This window comes from Bemisia tabaci, chromosome 2 (genome assembly GCF_918797505.1).
Source record: "Bemisia tabaci chromosome 2, PGI_BMITA_v3".
Classification (NCBI taxonomy): Eukaryota; Metazoa; Arthropoda; class Insecta; order Hemiptera; family Aleyrodidae; genus Bemisia; species Bemisia tabaci.
In genome coordinates this window covers 676214-690534 of record NC_092794.1, presented here as the reverse complement: position 1 = coordinate 690534, position 14321 = coordinate 676214, and the positions used below count along the sequence as shown (strand labels likewise).

The 14321-nt window shown below is 40.1% G+C and overlaps 1 long non-coding RNA gene across 2 annotated transcripts; it reads left to right on the top strand.

Annotated features, from left to right (window-relative positions):
• The first annotated feature begins 1141 nt into the window (after positions 1-1141).
• On the top strand, positions 1142-13833 carry LOC140223961 (uncharacterized). 2 transcript variants are annotated; one of them, XR_011899217.1, is made up of 2 exons: positions 1142-2111; positions 8468-13833. It is a non-coding gene; the product is annotated as an uncharacterized lncRNA (long non-coding RNA). The 2 variants fall into 2 exon arrangements; XR_011899216.1 differs by lacking the exon at positions 1142-2111 and adding an exon at positions 4732-8090.
• The last annotated feature ends 488 nt before the right edge of the window (positions 13834-14321 follow it).

The window sequence follows — 14321 nt, the reverse complement described above, 5'->3', positions numbered from 1 at the left end:
TCACGAATTTTTACATTGACTCTTACGGGAGTCCAGGGTCCTATAGAACTGGTCCCTGCTACAAACTAGGGGCCTCAAAGTCAAAGACATAAAGACGGAGCACTAAAAGCAAAAAATGAAGCTTCTAGAGCTTCTTTTCAATCACCTCTACTATTGGCTAGAGGATTGGCGGCGAAATCGGGACAAGTTTGAATTCAAATGTAGGGCGGGAACTGAATAAAATAATTGCGGAAACAAAGTATTCTAGGTTGATTTTTGCCCAAATTCACTTACCCACTCATATTTCTTTAACTTTAGGTTAGCTTTGGTCCGTCGTCGACCGATTAATTTCATTTGGGAGTAACGGTCATCTAGAACTGTAACGACCTGTTTGAACCTGCAGAACCACCATAAGCAGAAGAAAAACTAACTTTATCTGAGATTACTGCCTGTTACTGAGCAAAAGTAGGTGTATTATATTAGGACGCAGACCGAACTTTCTTAATATAATCGTTTTAGGCATTTAAAACACGTTTAGAGGAAGAAATAAGGAAAAATCAAGAGGACAAGTTCAAATCAAATTTCCGTTTGCCGCCATGGATTCCCGCGCTCATTTACACACTCACACAAGCACCCAGCGCCAAACCAGGCTTCACTTTTTTCCCGTGCTTTTAGATACGAGCACTCCGTCTTTATGTCTTTGCTCAAAGTAGAGTACCTATATTTTGAGAGAGTATGGCCACTGGGTCCCATGGAGAGGCTTAGGATCCGAAAATGGCGGTGCTTTGTTTTGGTTTTTGTGGATGGGGGGGGGGGGTCATTGCCAACTTTTGACGGATATCACCAACCGCACTCGCTGCCAACCTTCCTACATCCAAGATAATTTTTCTCGAAAATTGCACACGATTAGCCTTAAAAATATGTAACGAGGTCGCAATAGTGCATTTTGGTAAATTTCTCGTTACGATAAGCAAAGACAACTACATTTAGAGTCATTTTGCATTACATTAACTTATGGCGTCCGCCATTTTTGGGTCCTGAGGGCTCCATTCAGCCTAAGATGGCTGAGGCAGAGATGGAAAGTGAAATTTCACGTTTTGAAATTTCATGAAATTTCACGTGAAATTTCATGAAATTTCACAAGGCCCGAATAAATTTCAAAAAAATTGGCCTCCGGCCAATTTATGCGCGGCGCTTCGCGCCGCGTACCGGCGCTACGCGCCGGCATTTGGGGGGCTTCGCCCCCCCATCCGCTTAGCGGATTGGTGCGGGGACCGCACGGGACTTTCTCGCTCGAGCCGGCGCTTCGCGCCGGCATAGACACTTTTACTGGAATATTTAGAAAAATACTGCCAATTTTACAAAATCATAAAGTTTGATTGGAATTTTGATCACAGGATAATAGTTATGAAATTTTTATTCAAACCATTGAACTTCATTGTAAATGTCTTCGCGATATGTGGTGAATTCATATATTCGGACTCGACTTGTTGATTTTATGAGGCATCTTCAATTAAATATGTAATTGATTAACTAAGTCTCCTGTCAAAGATGGCGATCCGTAAAAATCTTAGCTTTTCTACGATTCATTAGGATCCATTAGATTCATTGACATCATACTTCAGATACGATTTTATATTATAATCTCTCCTTAAGCACGGTCAAAAGCCATCAAATATCTACTTGAATGGGTAGAATGACTATTCGATGTTCAAATAGTCTTAAAACTAAACGGTTTTCGCTTAGCATCTCCCAAATTTTAAATTTGGCGGGCGAATCTACCTGCTGGAAGGTTCACGACACGCCCGCCAGGAGCGCCATCTCCTTACCGCGTATCCCCGTAACTTAAAGCGAAAACAATAGAGAGCGCCATCGACAAACGTCAACCAGAGACAAGTCAACAAACGTCACGTTATAACTATTATAACCTCCTTCATTAACAAGCATTAAATCAGTTATATTTGTGCCGAATTATTACATTATATTTGTGCTTAGTACCTCGTAAAAAGGAACCGCAAAAGATGGAATCTGCCGGGATTCTAAATTCATTAACAACAAACATATTAGTTTTTAATAAAGATCTAAGTGTCAGTTCTTGGCGTTAGCTTGATGATTCATAGTACCTTTGTAATGTGAGTATGTATCTAATTAGTTGTCTAATTTTGCTTTGTGATTACCTACGGAGTAATTTTGGAAATAGTATATGATGCATTATATAATGCATTTGAATTCCTAGGTTTCACCTGACTCAAAGCGTTTGCTGCTATTATCTAGAAGCGCTCCGACTCATTTATCAGAGAATTGAGCGTTTCCTATCGGCCCCTCTGCAATTATGAGATTAGTCCATGAATCCTTTAGGAACTTAAATTAATGACTCAGATGGTGCTTTTGAGCCAACTTTCAAAGAATTAAAGGCATTTTTTCAAAATCTACAGTCCATGAGCTCTCCGTGTGACCGAAGTGCTCTCCTCGCTATATGACGCGTAACCCTTCAATTTTTAGTTTAGTCCAAAGACCTCGTAGGAACTTAAATTAATGAACCAGGTGGTGCTCTTATGCCAACTTTTGAAGAATTGAAGGCATTTTTTTTTATTTTTTTTTATTTTTTTAAAATTTATAGTCCTTGAAAATGAGCTGTTTCGCGGAGCAAAGTGCCTACTTTTGGGCCTCGTAATCTCTTGAATTTTGAGTTTAGTCCAAAGATCTTTTTGGAACTTAAATTAATGACCCAGGTGATGTGCTTGATGCCCATTGTTAAAGAATTAAAGACATTTTTCAAAATTTACAGTCTTTCAAAATGAGCTTTCCGTGTGATTTTGCTAAAAATGGACAATTGAGCGTAGCCCCCCCAAATTTTAGCGTACCTCAAAATCGTTGGACGTGCATAAGGAGACCATAGATATGGTGTCCTGTGCCAATTTTGAATGAAATCGAACAGATAGATTCTGAGATATCGCTGTAGACAGATTTGGGGGACGCCACACGGACGGACACACATTTTTTCAAGTATGGTTATTTTTACTCCTGGGACCTTAAAACGTCTAGAAATGATGAAATTTCAACTTTTTTTTTTTTTTTTTTTTGGAGGATGACAATACTTCCTCTCTACCCTATGGGAGCGAGAAAGTAAAAATTGAAATTTGTTGATTTTTCAAAGAAATATTGTTACTAAGCCTCGGAAACGGTTCAGATGATCCTCCTGCTGATGCAGCAGAATATGGCCCACTAATGAGATCCTACACCCAAAGGAGGGGGCACAGGGGGGGTTTTAGAGAAAGTTAGCCCTAACCTAACCTCCAAACCAAATGTAAACAGACATGTACCCAGCAAATCGCGTGGCCGTGGACAAGATTATAAGAACATCACACCCTTTTAGAAACGTTTTACTTTAGTACTTTTATGTTTTCAGAGATGTGAATAATGGCGAAAAAGCCGAAAAGCCGTGCTCGGCTTCATTTTGGTATAAAAAAGGGACCCACTCCCACAGGTAAAGATATAGGTGTGTGCGTGTATTGCAAGTGGGAGACCGTATTAAATGCAACAAGGCAGACAGATCACTTGATCTATAAACGATGACTCTTGATTTCTCCAACGTTTTTCAAATAAAAGTCCCCCCCCCCCCCTCATAAAAAAACTAGTATTTTCATGCCGATGCGTGGAGGAAATTGTTCTTGTGGTGGAGCGGAGGCACTCAAGTGTCAATTATGCATTACTTACGAAAATTAAGGACCCATGACTTACATAAGTGACATCTGACATGACACCGAAATCTTCGTGATAAAAAACTGAGCTGCTGGAAGAGTGGGTGGTGAGGTTAGGTTAGGTCAGGGGGGGCTGAAAAATCTCAATATCGAGAATCACCGTTTCTAGGCGTTTCTTGGCCTCTTGAATGTATCCTCAAAAGTTTCAATAAATTTCATGAAATTTCATGAAATTTCACGCGTGAAATTTCACTCGAATAAATTTCATGAAATTTTCCATCTCTGGGCTGAGCCAATCAGAGGTGGTAACTCAAGTGGCCATACTCTCTTTCTATAGGTACCTACTCTACCTCAAAGAGGCTCATCGATGGAACTGTTGACTGTTGCCTTTCAAAGATCGTCGGGCCGACGATCTTTGAGGGTAACCGATGTGTTCGGGATACATCACAGATCAGATCTTGAAATTTTCAAGGCATTCCGTGCCGAAATGGCTGAGAAATAGAAGAATTAGTGCCAGTTCGAGAGCCCCAGTTTGTACGTGGGCTGGACGCTTGTGAGCATCTAGAGTCCCTTCATACTCATGCCGCAATCAGACGCTGAATTTAGCAGCTGAATGAGGAAGTCAACAGTCATCGCCCAACGGCTGAAATTTAGCAAATTCGAGTTATTTTCATCCAGATGTGTATTAAATCTACTCGAATTGTTCAGACAAATGCAAAATTGGTCCGATGGTTGCTGAGAATCGTTGCTGAATTTTGCGCGTCACGCGCAAAATTCAGGCATCGGGCCGATGACTTCCACATTCATGCCACATTCAGCTCCCACATTCAGCGTGTAGCCCCACATACACGGTGAAAGTGGACCTTAATATTGGCTTAGTGTGGGAGTCACCGATGCGTTGTTGAGCGGTGAACCTTAATATTCGCCGGGCCGACGATTATTAAGGCTCACCGATGATATTCTGAATCAACGATCACCATTCTCTGCCATCCTCTGAAGGATTGCTCTGTGTTAGGTTTTCTCCCGGTCGTGTAGTGTGGTTAGTGGAGTTTTTTTATTCGTTTTCGCATGCGTTTCGCAATTTTCAGTCATTAAAAAGTCTTTCATCGATAGGAACAAGAACGCGAAGAGAACGGTCCTACTTAAAATTAAAATTATGCCCAAGCCGGGTAAATCATGCTGGGAGTTGCTAGCAGGTAGAGCTGGTGTGCACGATGACAAATCCACGAGGGTAGTGGTTCAGCCCAAAAAAGTTATTCCTGAACCTATGAACAATAATTCACCTACCCAAAATAATCATAATATGTTCGGTTGGAATTTCTTTCATGGTTGGAAATAACAAAAAACAATCAACACATAACCTTCAATATTCACGTGCACTTCCAGAATTTTAAAAAACCAAACAAGTTAAGTCACTGTTGTCAGGGTTGTATAAATATGTTCACTAACCCGTTTGAACTCTTATGAAAAATTTGTATTGGGCCTCTAGCTCGGCAACAATGCTAGGCCCTGCCGATTTAATCGTGTAACTGCTGTTTAAAGTGACTTTGAAGGTCACCGCTCAACAACGCATCGGTGACTCCCACATTAAGCCAATATTAAGGTCCACTTTCACCGTGTATGTGGGGCTTGTGATTGCGGCTAGAGTACCTGTATAGCGAGAGTATGGACAGATCGCTTCATAGAGGGCTTAGGGCCCAAAAGTGCAGCCACCCCAAAGACATAAAGACGGAGGGCTAAAAGCAAAAAATGAAGCTTCTTTTCAACCACCTCTACTATTGGCTAGAGGATTGGCGGCGAAATCGGGACAAGTTTGAATTCAAATATAGGGCGGGAACTGAATAAAATAATTGCGGAAACGAAGTATTTTAGGTTGATTTTTGCCCAAATTCAGGTACAAACTCATATTTTTGTAACTCTAGGTTAGTTTCCGTCCGTCGTCGACCGATTAATTTCATTTGGGAGTAACGTTGATCTAGAACTGTAACGGCCTGTTTGAACCTGCAGAACCACCATGAGCAGAAGAAAAACTAACTTTATCTGAGATTACTGCCTGTTACCGAGCAAAAGTAGGTGTATTATGTTAGGACGCAGACCGAACTTTCTTAGTATATTCGTTTTAGGAATTTAAAATACGTTTCGAAGAAGAAATATGCAAAAATCAAGAGGACAAGTTCAAATCAAATTTCCGTTTGCCGCCATGGATTCCCGCGCTCATTTACACACTCACACAAGCGCGCAGCGCCGAACCTAGCTTCACTTTTTCCCCGTGCTTTTAGATACGAGCGCTCCGTCTTTATGTCTTTGAGCCACCCTTCTAACCAACTTCTAACGCACAAAATTTCACTGCCAGTCTGCAGATTCCAATTCTAACTATTCTAACCATGATGGCAAAGAATGTACAGAAATGAGCGTTCTTCCGCGAAATTGAGTAAATTTATGCAAAAACTGAGTCAAACACGTGCTTAATAAACGACGGTTCGTAACAATAGTATTAGTAAATCGTTCTGGATAATTGAAATTCATAGATTGGCTGCATTTCTGGGCCCTAACTTTATTCGCAGAAGCATCGGTGAAGGCCTGATGGATTTTCGGAGTTTCACATCTGTCCATACTCTCGCTATACAGGTACTCTAATTGCGGTGCGAGAGTCAAGACAACACCCCTCATGGAGTCACAAACGGGAATAAAGATTACAGAAATTGAACGTTCTTTGTAATCTTTGATCGGCCCATTCTTAAATTCCTTTCTCCGTTCCTTCTCTCATTCCGTTTGTTCCTTGCCGAACCCGTAATTCCCTGGTCCATTCCAGATTATAATCTTTGCAATCGGTGAAAATGTAATCTTTATTCCCGTTTGCAGAGACAAGAGACCCTCCACTAGTATCTTGGTCATGGTGGAAGCTTTTACTTTCGGGACTTCAGCATTCTACTGTTGACTTACCTACATGGTTGATGTTTAACAACGTGTTGGCAGTTTCGTTTCGCAAACAAGCCGAAAATGGCCGAAGTTTAGGAAACTTGTTTGGCTCATGACGTCACCCGAAGCTCATCATCGACCATGTAGGTAAGTCAACAGCCGAAAATAGGGTGATGACTGTTGCTCCCTAATAATTGTCCATAAGGAATTGTTGAAACCCCGAAAGTAAAAGCTTCCACCTGTCGCTAGGAGGCCAGTGGAGGGTCTCTTGTCTCTGCCCGTTTGTGACACTGTGAGGGCCTAAAATACGGGAACCAATCAGAAATGGATTCAAATTGCCTTGACTCTCAGTATAAAGCAAGACCAATCCACACAGGTCAGTCATTCCCGTGGACGAGTTTTGGTACTCCACTGCGCAGTGACGTACTATTATTGAGTAGAGTACCTATATAGCGAGAGTATGGACAGATCGCTTCATATAGAGTACCTATATTGAGAGAGTATAGCCACTGGAGTTACCACCTCTGATTGGCTCAGCCATCTTAGGCTGAATGGAGCCCTAATTAGAACCCAAAAATGGCGGACGCCATAAGGTTAATGTAATGCAAAATGATTCAAAATGTAAAGCAATGGATGATGTGTGTGATAAGCAAAGACAACTGTCTTTGCTTATCGTAACGAGAACTTTACCCAAATGCACTATTGCGACTTTTTTACATATTTTTAAGGCTAATCGTGTGCAATTTTTGAGAAAAATGATCTTGGATGTAGTAAGGTTGGCAGCAAGTGCGGTTGGTGATAACCGTCAAAAGTTGGCAATGACCCCCCTCCCATCCTCAAAAACCAAAACAAAACACCGAAATTTTTGAGTTCTAAGCCTCTCCATGGGACCCAGTGGCCATACTCTCTTAATATAGGTACTCTAGCTTCATGGAGGGCTTAGGGCCCAAAAGTGCAGCCACCCTTCTAACCAACTTCTAACGCACAAAATTTCACTGCCAGTCTGCACATTCCAATTCTAACCAAGATGGCTAAGAATGTACATAAATGAACCTTCTTCCGCAAAAATGAGTAAATTTGTGCAACAAGTAAGTCAAATATGTGCTTTATGAACGATGGTTCGTAACAATTGTATTAGTAAAGCGCTCTGGAAAATTGAGATTCATAGGTTGGCTGCATTTCTTGGCCCTAACTTTATTCGCGGAGACATCGGTGAAGGCCTGATGGATTTTCGGAGTTTCACATCTGTCTATACTCTCGCTATCTATTGAGTGCTTGCAATGTATTTCTTATGGGAGCACCCATTGTGACGTTACTATTGAGTGCAGCCGAGTTAGGGCCGGGCGGGGAAGTGGCTTTCAAAAAGATGCGCAATGACTGACCTCTGTGGATTGGTCTTGGTATAAAGGGACTCTAAGAGCATCGTGTCAGCCTATTCGCTCGCGACCAATGAAAACCCGGAACAGAAATGGCCATACTCTGTCTATAAAGGTACTTTACATAAATTTAGCTATTAATGTTTAGCCGTCTTTTATTTCGTCTGCAGCGGACATGCCGCAATCAGACGCTGAATTTAGCAGCTGAATGTGGAAGTCAACAGTCATCGCCCAACGGCTGAAATTTAGCAAATTCGAGTTATTTTCATCCAGATGTGTATCAAATCTACTCGAATAGTTCAGACAAATTCAAAATTGGTCCGATGGTTGCTGAGAATCGTTGCTGAATTTTGCGCGTCACGCGCAAAATTCAGGCATCGGGCCGATGACTTGTCCACATTCAAGCCATATTCAGCTCCCACATTCAGCGTGCGATTGCGGTGACACTTCGCGGTCCGCAGGCGTCTGCAATCGTCTTTTATTATTTTGCAGATGACTTGGAGTGGGCGGGGCTTAATTTCGAGGATGCGAAGCGGACACAAGAATTCGCCTGGATGCGGACACCTGCAGACGTTTGCGGTCCGCGGCCGTTTGCGAGGTCTGGAGTTCGCAGACCGTAGACCGCGGACGAAACTCTAACCTATCGACAATATCATCTTCTTCTGTCTTCTTCACGTGCCCTTCTATTTTGTCATTTGTCAATCCTACTTAGTCTCTATTTGTATTTTGACCCATGATCTTCGAACTTATACTTATATCTGATGAAACAATTCAGGATTTTATAACTATCCAATAATTACGGTTTTATTCATTTATTGGTTGTCATTTGAAATGTGCTGGAATTTATGCCCAAATTTCTCATCGTTTTCGAAAATTTTTATCGAGCACTCCTAGGAAAGTTTTTATCTAGTCTTTATTAGATGCTTCACACCCAGTATTATCAGGGACGAGACTGGTCCCTGGTATTATCAGAATCAGATAAACATAAACAAAATGCAGTGGCGCCCTCCAGCGGTCTGCGCTGTTAACACCTAGGGTAGCCTGGGGTTAAGTGCACGGAAAAAAAAGATTTACTGAATTTAAGTAAACGCGTCTACTTGGATTTTTTACCTACTTATTTCAAAACGGGTTTGACTTGGAAGAAACCAACGGTTTTCTTCATGTAAGACAACATGATTCGCTTGGGACAAGCGAATCGTGTTTTCTTAAATAAAATAAACGTTGTTTTAAAATAAGCCAACTGTTGCTTGAATGAAGAAACCAGTTTCTTTAAAATTAGTAAACGGGGTGAACGCCTTCTGAGTCCGGCCGTTGCCTCTTTTTAAGTCAACAGCATGCTTGGTAGAAGAAAATACGTTGTGTCGAAAGAAGAAACCGGTTTCCTCAAAATTAGTAAACGGGGCTAACTCCTTTCGAGGCGACCGGATGCAATTAGCAATACGCCCGTTGATTTTTTACAATTCAACAGTTTGCTTGGTACAGTGAAACACGTTACGTTTAAAGAAGAAACCGGTTTCCTCAAAATTAGTAAACGGGGCGAACGCCCTCAGCGGGGGAGGATGCAATAAGCCAGATAGTCCAGGCAAATAAGCCATGAAAAGGGCTATAGCCTGCAAAAATCCCGGGTAGTTATGCTTTCAGTGATTCCTATGTAATTTTTGACGCTGAATCCGAATTTCAACTTTGCGCCATTAAATTCGGACCGGACAGTTGCCAAATTTGGCAAAAATGGCCTAAAATCGGATTTTTTTTCCGGATTATGGCCTGTAACTTACCAAAAGTTGATCTGACGATAAAATTAGTTATTTTCAGAAATAAAGCTCGTTAAATTTCCTATATAAAAATTCCTATACACTTTTTTGCTCAATGCAAAATCAAGCGCGCTGGCAGGCTCCGAACTTTGAAAAATGAGCAAAAATTGTGTTTTTCGCGGTTTTTGCCCGATGTCTCCTGTTTTAATCGTCCGACGAGTTATTTCTGGAGTGAAGATGATAAAATTTACACTTAGTGAAATGAATTGATGTAAATAATAAAGATAACCCGACACATTACAGTATGCGGAATTTTCGCACATTTTACAAAGTTCGGAGCCCGCCAGCGCGCTTGATTTTGCCTTGAGCAAAAAAGTTTATGGGAACTTTTTTATAGGAAATTTAACGAGCTTTATTTCTGAAAATAACTAATTTTATCGTCAGATCAATTTTTGGCAAGTTACAGGCCATAATCCGGAAAAAAATCCGATTTTGGGCCATTTTTGCCAAATTTGGCAACTTTCCGGTCCGAATTTAATAGCGCAAAGTTGAAATTCGGATTCAGCGTCAAAAATTACATAGGAATCGATGAAAACATTGCTACCCGGGATTTTTGCAGGCTCTTTTCCTTGTTTGCCTGGACTAAGACGCTGTTGCCTTCTTTTAACCCAACAGCTTGCTTGGTAGAAGAAAACACGTTGTGTCGAAAGAAGAAAACGGTTTCCTCAGAATTAGTAAACGGGGCGAACGCCCTGAGCGGGAGAGGATGCAATAAGCCAGACGCTGTTGCCTTCTTTTAACCCAACAGCTTGCTTGGTAGAAGAAAACACGTTGTGTCGAAAGAAGAAAACGGTTTCCTCAGAATTAGTAAACGGGGCGAACGCCCTGAGCGGGAGAGGATGCAATAAGCCAGACGCTGTTGCCTTCTTTTAACCCAACAGCTTGCTTGGTAGAAGAAAACACGTTGTGTCGAAAGAAGAAAACGGTTTCCTCAGAATTAGTAAACGGGGCGAACGCCCTGAGCGGGAGAGGATGCAATAAGCCAGACGCTGTTGCCTTCTTTTAACCCAACAGCTTGCTTGGTAGAAGAAAACACGTTGTGTCGAAAGAAGAAAACGGTTTCCTAAGAATTAGTAAACGGGGCGAACGCCCTCAGCAGGGGAGGATGCAATAAGCCGGACGCTGTTGCCTTTTAATAACCCAACAGCTTGTTTGATGAAAGAAAACACGGTACGTCAGAAGAAGAAACCAGTTACCTTAAAAGTAGTAAACGGAGTGAGTCCCTTCCGCGGGGAACGGATGCGGCATGGGACATGTGCGGTTGCCTACTTTCAATATAACATTTTGCTTCGAAGAAGAAACCAGTTTCCTTAAAATTAGTAAACCGGATGGTGACGCCTCCTATGAGAATGATACATGCAATTGCTGCCAGATGCCGTTAGCATCTGCTTAAACCAACACCATTTATGACGGAATAAAAGGAGACAGAAGTTAAAAAATCAAGATGCCCATTATATTTGTCTACAAAATAATTGTTCTTTAGGGAGAAATTCATTTAATGTGTCCTTTGAGAAATCACTCATATGCTCGGCGTCGACAAAAAATTAAATAAATAAAGAAGTAAAGAAGGAGAGGAAGAGGAAATATTTGCGTTGTTTTAAATAGATCGGCACTGTGCATTTGAAGTTTTAATTTTTATTTTTAAATGAAGGGGGCCTCATAAAGAGGACTTAAATACTTGAGTAGATTGAAGCCGGGAGTTTTTTGCATTGCCTCAGTTCAGTTTCATCGGACAATGTATTTCCTCACACTAAAAAATCGCAATTTTTTTTACTTATTTTCTTCCTTACTTTTCCTGTCCTGATGAATGAAAGATCCCTCGCAGATAGAATTAAAAAGGGTCAAATAAAATGCATGCTTATGCTGAGGGCCGAGGAAGAAATTAAAAAAATGTGGAGAGAATCATACTTTTCAGCATGTCACCCACCAAGTTGACAGATGAAGATAATCGAATAACTCTGCTGCTACGTAGTGTTTACACTGTTCAATATCGATTTTCCGGGTCCCTTTGACCTATGAACGCAACGATGGAGTGGATCGAAAACAAAATACAGTTTTTTCTGTATTTTCGAAAGGAATTTGCGAGTGCAAAATTGTTGATATTTAAAACTTTGATTCATTTGTGTCCGGGGAAATTTTGGGTCGAAGGGCCTGTCGGGACCGATCTTTCCGCCCCCCCTCCCTCCACAGTCTTGTGCGGATACTCATAAGAGCTCAACATTTTTTACCGTAATTGAAGCATTTGACCCTTTTTACCTTGTTTCCCTGCAAAATAGGGTGGATCCAGCACTTCTTTACCACCTTCCTATCAACTTTAGAGAGTGTAACGAAAATGAAGTGCAGCTATACAATAAAATATTAGAACGTCACGCGTGTGATTATGTAAACTGAGTAAAATATAAGAGTAATCGAAGATTGAACTTTTTTTATGAATATATATTGTGACTGTCCACGGAAAAAGATGCCTTAATCCAGAAAATCTCAAAGCTTATTTTTCAAATCTTATTTTTTAAAGTAAGGAATTAGAACTTTTAATGTTTCTTTTATAGTGCTCACATTCTTCCTTTTCCGCCCGATGTGAATTAATTAGAACTATTGAATAGAACTATTAATATTCTAATTGAAATAGAAAAGTCTAATAAATGGTCCAGAATAGTCTTGAATATTATAATCGAATTGAATAGAACCAGTAATATTTAAAAAATGTAACAATCTCAGTCATCAAAAATAAAAAGTAATTGTGTTACAAACATTTTCGAAGAGTTTCATTCTTTATTCTTATTTTTTTAAAGTCACCGATTCTTCAAGAAAAAATGAAGAGAGAAAATTTTAAAAAAGGCGCATTGCTTTAAATTCTTTTTAAAGAGATTAAAAATTAAAAAAATATAAGATGGGAAAGAAACAAAAATAAACGTAAAAAAAGTGACAACAGTAACACGCGTATTTCTTTTTTGCTCCAAATTCATCTTTTCGGGTTCAAAAAATCTTAACCCATCAGGTCTCACGCATATTCACTATCACAATAATGGTGAGAGCCTAAGTCAATGACTTATATAGTGTAAATTCGGCCGACGTAGACATAAGCCCCGATGGCTAAGTAGGTAGGGTGCTAGGTTCGTAAACTGTAGGTCCCAGGTTCAAATCCCGATAGGTAGGCCAAAATTTGCAAGTCGGTACTTGCCATGTCGAGTCTTCGATACTTGCAGATATACAATTGAAAATTTTTTTCATCAAAAATTCGATAAATTAAACCATTTTTTGCTATTATTGATCAATAATAATACATATGATATGGGTGCAGTGTGCATACCTGCAGTGACTATTTACTAAATTTAAAACAACAATTGGCTAGAAATAAGTAAACACGCCTGGGAGTTAGGCAACATCCATTCATGCCGGGCGTCCCCGTTTACTAATTCTAAGACAACAGTTGGTTTCAATACAATAAATGCGCATTCCCGTCCAACACGCCGTTTACTAATTTTAAACAAACCATTAACTTGAAGCCAGTAAATGCACGTGGGAGCTACGCAACTGTTTCCTATTTCTAAGTAAACAGTTTACCTAGATCAATACGACGGATACTCACTTCAAACCAACGATAATTTCTTAAATTTAGGAAATATTTTCACGGCATGGAATGTTTCCTTTTTTTAAGTAAACGTTTTCTTCTTTTAAGGGGACGTGGAGCGTTGGATTGAGAAAACGCTATTTCTTGATCCAAGGTAACTCCGTTGTCTTAGTTCAAACCTCCGTTTCTTGTCGATACTTTTTAAGTATCCAGTTTACTTGGTCTAAGACGGCTCCGCCTTGTATTTAAGAAACATTTTTTTCAGTGTGGGCACGGCGGGTTAACTGAACACTCGACCTAGCTGCCACCTGGTGGGCAAACTCAAAACCAACTACGCGTCAATTTCATCAGTTTATAGACCCTTACTAGTGTACCTTGCGCTGAGTTGATAATCTTTGTTTTTTTTGAAGTTATGTTTACAAACGTGTTTCGTGGGGCGAAAAGTAAATTCCCGGTGCTGTGAACTGAAGCCCAAATGACATATCTAGCTTTTGAGGAAGGCTTTGGTAAGTGCTTTATTGTTTCATCTATAGTTTTATGTACTATTTCCAGTGATTACTTTGGTAATTATTCCAATTGAGTAGTATTTATGATTTTTTTTCTCTGAAATTCCGAAATGGGGTTAACTGAACACTACTTACCAAATGGGATTAAAGAGGGCATTCCCAGTTAACCCCATAGATTACAAGTTAGCCAAAACATTCACTAAAACTTGTTTTTTTATTTTAATTGCAGTATTTTAACAACTAAAAGGAGAAAAGGGACAACCAACCATGGGACCTATTCAGAAGTCATTGAAATAAGTTTTCCGTATCTCTTAGTGAAAATGTACATAATATAAGTATTAAGACAAACAAAAAATCATCCTCAGATGTATTTCTTTAATTTTTAAGACTTTTCCACTTGTTCATTTGACTTAATAAAAGTTTCCTCTTTCAAAAGTATGCTTTTTCATCTTAGTGTC